General features: G+C 27.5%; 1 long non-coding RNA gene across 2 annotated transcripts; it reads left to right on the forward strand.

The window, feature by feature from the left end:
• The first annotated feature begins 1,915 nt into the window (after positions 1 to 1,915).
• On the forward strand, positions 1,916 to 6,888 carry LOC126905626 (uncharacterized). 2 transcript variants are annotated; one of them, XR_007704065.1, is made up of 7 exons: positions 1,916 to 2,458; positions 2,554 to 2,641; positions 3,112 to 3,187; positions 3,799 to 3,897; positions 4,154 to 4,373; positions 6,637 to 6,772; positions 6,839 to 6,888. It is a non-coding gene; the product is annotated as an uncharacterized LOC126905626 (long non-coding RNA). The 2 variants fall into 2 exon arrangements; XR_007704064.1 differs by having other exon boundaries at positions 1,919 to 2,458; positions 6,637 to 6,777.
• The last annotated feature ends 404 nt before the right edge of the window (positions 6,889 to 7,292 follow it).

Here is a 7,292-nt window from a genome sequence, read left to right on the forward strand (position 1 = left end):
ACATTTATTAAAATGTGATACTACATTATATATCTACAATGACAGCTGCTAATACTATGATAAGTTGGCCTCCGTTTACAATTACTTCAATAAATACAAATACATCTTTTTAATAAAATGCCATTATCTCAACACATGAAAACTTAGATGTTGCCATATGAAGGTCTGCTAACTTGCAAGCTACCTTAACCTGATAATCGCATGGTGTAATAAATAGCGTATAAAACCTAATCAGAACAAATCGGTACACACAACTTTTACTTAAAGTCACTTCTCCACCCGTACTGAGGTCACTTTGAATAAAACTACCATTTGTTCCTTCGATACAGTGAAATATTTAGGTTTAACCCTTGACAAACGATTAACATGGACCAACCATATTCGTAAAAAAAGACTTCTTTTAAACTTATAACTCTGCTTTCTTCGATCGTTCGTAATAATTTAACGACATACTAACCTGAAAATCAAAATCTTAATGTATAAATCAATCATAAAACCAATTTGGTCGAAATTTAAGAACATTGCACTTAGAAAAATTACCCATGCATTCCGTTATACAACGAACTATAATTGAAATTATGACCTTCATAAAAAAATTAACAGAGGAAATTCTTCAATTTTATAAACGTTTTCATAATGGATTACAAAATCAGTCAAATAGTCTTACCAATAAATTGTAGAATAACTCTATACTAGACAATCATAGACGACGTCTAAAGATACAATGGTGTCGTGACTTATTGATGTAATCAAAATGTTATATTATTAAAGTGTCACTGATAGGTGAATTATGTCTCAAATGTATCGTGTTTTTGTATTACATCAACACTAGGGTGGCCCTCAAAAATCGAATACCTTTTCTTTTTACGTTACCCCTTAATTTTTTTTAACGGTCACAAAAATGAACTGCAAAATTTGGGACCATTTAGATTAACCCGTGCTCCCGGGCCTATTAAGTTGAGTCAAAGAGTCAAATTGAATGGAAATAACTGATCCATGTCTCATAACTTTTTTTTTGCTAACTTAGAATTATAAAATTAAAACTCGAGTAAAGGAAATTTTACAAGAAATTCAAAAATAATAACTTCAATGATGTTTTTTTAATAAATAGCCCACGAAAACACTACATCCAGTAAAACACATGTAAAAGTTTTAAAAATACGTTATAACTGATTTTGTTGATTTTTACTTATTTATTTTCATTCTTTGGAAAACGCATATTCGTTAAAAAAAAAGATTCTAAAAGTTAAATTTTTTATGCCAAGTACAATAATAATTATTGTATAATAATAAATCTAATATAATTATTCTAGTAGATTTATTATTTTATCGACAGTTAATTAATGATTAATTACAAACCTAACAAAATTTATTGTATTATTACATTTTGTCGTATCAATATATCAATTTAGGTTTACTGAATTACTTTAAGATAGTACCAATTATACTATTATTAAAGATAAGTATATTTGAGTTATTTTCGACAACTGACATAATTTGTGTGGTATAAATGCAGCAGACAATTTGTGAATATGTTTAATCATATTTTACCTATTTATTGTTATATATTAAATGATACGTTTTAATTACAAACGTACAATACTTTTAGACGTCTTTTAAAGTACAACGGACTAATATTTATCTTATTGGTAATTATTTCCACAAAATAACTGGTAGTAAGTTACCATTAAATTTATTAGTGTCCATTCTGTTTATTCTGTGATATCACCATTCATTCGCTATAAAATATTAATAGTGTATGCATTTATATAATCTGTCGTAGAATTAACATAGAAAATGCTGTTGTTGACATACATTGGCCTGTACGATGTATTGACAATAATTATATCTCCCTCTATATCCTATTGACGTAATTTTCGTCTCTCTCTATATCCTATTTTCGTAAGCCCTTCTAAATATGAGCCTTCTGGAAGAATTTTTCGTTTTTTCTGCTTTAAAATTCACGTTTTTTTTTTTTGGTTTCGAGACCGGCGCCTAATGACGGCGCTTATTATTTTCGATCGCCACGCGAATTTTTTACCACCGTTATCGCGTTCCCGCCAAAACGTCGTTATCAGCGCGTCCGACGCCATGGTTTTATTTTTTGCGCCATCGTCGTCCGTTACTTCGTCGTTTATTTTCATGATAATTCGAGTTTCGTCCGTCGCCCTGTCCTTCGCATATATGATTTTGTAATTTTTAAATGGCATTTGTTGTGTCCTGGCGATCAAGAACTGATTTATGTCGCGGGTAACACATATTTATTTATTATGAAACGTGTGTTTTGATTTTGTGATACTCCATTTTCTTAATTTATGATGTTTGCCAGAACTTAATGTTTGTGATTCCGCTTAAATATTTTTTCGACGATCGTTGTACGACAGTAAGGACTGTATTGATTAATGCCATTTGTAAATTATGTAGTTCTATTGCAATTATTAGGCGAAACGTGTAATCGGTAATTTTTCAGCGATTCTAATAAATATATTTTTTAAATTGTTGATATTTCAATGACAATGGCGTTATTGTTTAATTTGATTTTGTAATTTTTAGATGGCGTTTGTTGTGTTCCGAGGACTGCGGTCGAATAGTGGCTCAACCCGTTCGATCAACTCTGATCGACAACGGATTTATTACACGGGTAAATCATTATTTTTATTTGTTAAATAAAGTAGTCTGTCAATATTTTATCAATTGGTGACTGCAATGTGGTGTAATGCGTATTGAATAAATTCAACAAATTATTATTGTTATCATATTTATTTATTCACACTCATTAACATCTTTGTGGTATTCTCGAGTATTTATTAAAATGTGTAATTGACTATTGTTGTACAGTAGTTGTAATAATTAAATATTTATTATTAATGGCTAATAATTAATCTGTTGTGTACATTTAAATTTTTCAATTTATATATAATATTTTGTTTGCGTGTATATATTTGTTGTTTCCTTAATGATTATTAGTTATTGAGAGTTGTGATAATTGACAATTTGATGACAATTGTAATAATGATGTTATTATTTTTAAATTGTTAATATAATCATGGTAATGGCAGTATTAATTTATTTGATTTTGTAATTTTTAAACTGTGCTTCTGTTGTGTCCAGACGACTGATTGAAAAGCTGCTTGACCCGTTGACCAAGAGTGCTGCTTGCTATAATGTATGAGGATTTATTACACGGGTAAATTTTTTTTTTTCATTAAATAAAATTAGTAGGTTAGTATTTTATCTATTTGTGATTACAATGTTACAATGTATATTGAACATATTCATAAGGTTTTAATTTATATTCACATTCATTAACATCTTTGTGGTGTTTTATTATTAAAATGTGTAATTGACTGTTATTTTTCAACAGTATTGATGGCAATAATTAATGTATTTTGAAAATTATTTTAATTTTGCAATCTTTATATTTTTAATTTTTTATTTGAACGTATTTGTTATTCCCTTTATGATTATTTTTGAACTATAATAATTGTTAATATTATTAGAGAAATGGGAAATTGTATTTTATTTATTGGTGCATTTTGTACTACATCAATCTCTCTATCAATCTCTACAATTTCTCTCTCTTTCTCTCTCTCTCTCTCTATATATATATATATGTATATTTAATTTTTTTGTTTGAATATACTACATTTATATTTTTGATTCCCTTTACGATTAATTCTTATTGAAAAGTGTTATTGACAATTTCAATGCAATTGAAATATTAATAGTATAATTTTTAAATTGTTGATATAATCATGGTAATGGCAGTATTAATTAACTTGATTTTGTAATTTTCAGTCTGTGCGGCTTTTGTTTTGTCCGGATGACTGGTCGAATAGTGTCTTGACCCATTGGCCAAGAGTGCTGGCTATTATTCATAATAGTTGTATTACACAGGTAACTGATTTAGATTCATTTAATAAAATTAATTTTGTTGTTAGAAATAAATTTATCTGCTCTGTACACGTTAAACATAAAGTCGATCGGTATTTAATTTATTGTTGAGTGCAAGGTGTAATATGTGATACATCAGATCACACATTATATATATATATATATATTTCAATTTTTGTGTACATATATCGACTATTATATAGCAGTCTCGGTTATTACCTTTTTCTTAACAGCAGTATTAATTAATTTGACTTTTTAGATTTCAGACTGTGTGTTTGTTGTGTCCACATGACTGTTTAAATAATGTCTCAACCTGTAGAGTCTACAATGTTTTTTAAAAGTATTGGTCTACAGTGTAGACATACTACTTATTAAAAAAGTAGTATCTATACTTACAACCTTTATTGTGGGCGAATAGCTATAAAAAAAGTTGAATAAACATATAAATATATTTTGGGAAAAATGACGTGGAATACTAAGTAATAATAATTATAATACATCATAATCTAATTTTTAATGAATTTAATACTTGAATTTTAATCCTTTTAATTTATAATACAAAAACATCATAATAATATTATTCTTTAAGAGAATAAAATAATTAATAAAATTAAACAACACAAAATAATATAACTTTTATCACAGATTTATTAACAAAATAAAATCAAATTAACTTTTTACAACATAATAGTATTCAAAATATTATAATAATAAAAAGGAAATAATTAAAAACAAAATATAATATTATACTGTTTCTTATAATATAATATTATACTGTTGATTCAAGAGACTTATAGAAATCATCGTATGTTGATGGAACAAGTCCCATTGAGCATAATGATAACAAATCTGCAATCTTTGGTTTTCCAATATGTAATTTTCCATTGTATGCTTTTATTGGTTTAAAGCGAGGTTTATGTTTTCCCCTTTGTTTTTCTTTTCTTGATATATCGATTTCAACAAAGTCTGAAGCACTTAAATCATATATTATGCATAGTTCAAATGGCTTTTCAAAAGTCACAGCTATTTCTCTAATGGTATTCCACTTGATGTTGCTATCGTCACGAGCTGTTGTCCAATTACACAATTTGTCATCAATTAATGATTTTAAATCCAAAATATCTTCATTTGATACCTCAATCACTGTACAGTTTTCCAGTAATTTTCGCACTGCTTATTAATGTTACCCATCGAGCAGGGACATAAATAGTTAAACCTTTTTGAGCATTTTCTATGCATGCATGCATGATATCACCCTCATTTTGGGTATGCCCCTTTTCTTAAAATCTATGTGTGATTTTAATTTTTAGGGTGAAGGCTGCATACTCCAACATTGCAAAAATGAAACAATTTTTGTTATGACCACTGCAATTATCCGAATAAAAGCAAAATTCTTTTACTTCTTTAGTCATGTACTTCAAAAACTTCATTAAGCATGTACTTTTTGCAAATCAAAAACGGCAATACAACTCAGGGTTATTAACTTATCGTTGTTTATCAATATTTTTTTGATCTCTAGCAATGTTCTTGTTTACTAAGAGTCCCATTGTCTTGAATGGTCCTCTAAACCCTAGTATTCACCAAATATTTTCTTACGTATTTCCTCGCTAACTTTTTTGGAGCATTTCTTTTTGCATTTACATGGTACACCTATTTGTTTTGCTTTTATTTTTTTTCCCTTTCTGTTTGTATGCTCTAAATCCAAGTAAAATTAAAACTATATTAAAAATATTATTAATTTAATATAGTTTTAATTTTACTTAATTAGCCACAAGTGATCAATTTTTATTATACTCTAAACCCAAGTTTAACATTTTTTTAGATTTGTTGTCTATCTATTCAGATGTATTTCGTTGACGTACACGGGTGTTTTCTTTAGGAGTAATATTATTATCTTTCTTAAGCTATCAAGTTCCTAATAATATTATTATTATATTATTAAACCCATAATATTATTATTATAATATAATAATATTTGCCCATGACTTTTTATAATGATAATACATTTTCAATTCATTCAATAGTAATTTATATTTTAATTTAATAACAAATTAAAAATTACAATTACTTCTTGAATTAATTTTATTAATATTTTCTACTAAATCATTAGCTGTTGAAGTATCCTTAAATTAAAATTAAATAAGTATTAATAATTACTATACAGGGCCGGATTGGACAAATTTGGCCCATTGAGTTTTCTATACTTTTCTGGTCCAGTTACAAACCGGCAACCCTTGACCCAAATTTTTTTTAATCATATTACTGTAGGCAGGCTTGCTCTGACTTAGTTGACTGCCTTTGTTTAACAAACAAGTTAGCTGCACCCCTAAATTTCATATTTGAACACTATCAGAATCAGTGACGGATTTAAGGATTCAAATAAAAATATTTTTCGTAAAACTAAATCTGTAGCCTAAAAATGTAAAACACTGAAATTTTTCATATTTTTCCAAAACTTTGACCTTTATGTTCGCCAAGTTAATCATGTAGTATGAAGCTCAAATTTTTTGGAGATTATCTTTAGACATAAAGAAACAAATTTACACCTGGCGCTCCTGAAGCTTCACATAAAAATTTTCCTTCATGTGTAAATAATGGCCCCTCTAATGAACGTATAATGGCAATGACATGATTATTTATTAAAATGTGTATTAGCAATTGTACAGCAAATAAAATATTAAAAAAAATTTTTTTCGCATTATAGTTATGACCATATTAATTAATGTGATTTGTAAATTTTAGATTGTGCACAGCCTCTGGTAAAGCTACAAAAATTTTCCATTCTGTTTTACCCGCGATGTGTTGATAGTGCTGTGCTATTGGTTTTTTTTTTAGTCAGTGCTTGCCTTCCTTTGCTGTTTGCCGTTCCTCCATTATGGTACTGTAAGTTTTTCGTTAGTTGTTATCTTGGATTTTATTTTGATTTATATTGTTTACTTTTCAGCCTGTCAAACCTCGATTCTATAATAGTAAATTATTTTTGATAACTCTAAGNGATGTTATAATAGTAAATTATTTTTGATAATTCTAAGTTAAAATTACTATGGAAACAGTACACATAGACATTTTCTTAGTAAATTCGAGTTATTCAATACATTGTGATAAACTGAATGTTCTATATTTGTGTTTATTATATTAATAATTATTAATTAAACTTGTATTATTTATCTTTNTCAGATATCATTATACTTGATCCAACTATACCACGTCACAACTGTGTCGCGACCCCCCTGTGCTGGGTTTTTTTTTGTTATTCAATCAACATTTAATTTTTAAAATTTATTTACTTAGATTATTTCACAGTTTTTTTATTAATAAGTAAAAACAAAATACAGCATTTTAGGAATCAAAATAAAAACAGTAAAAAAAAACATGCTAATACTATGCCATCTTATTGA

This window comes from Daktulosphaira vitifoliae, unplaced genomic scaffold, assembly GCF_025091365.1.
Source record: "Daktulosphaira vitifoliae isolate Bord-2020 unplaced genomic scaffold, ASM2509136v1 Scaffold_4, whole genome shotgun sequence".
NCBI classification, from domain to species: domain Eukaryota; kingdom Metazoa; phylum Arthropoda; class Insecta; order Hemiptera; family Phylloxeridae; genus Daktulosphaira; species Daktulosphaira vitifoliae.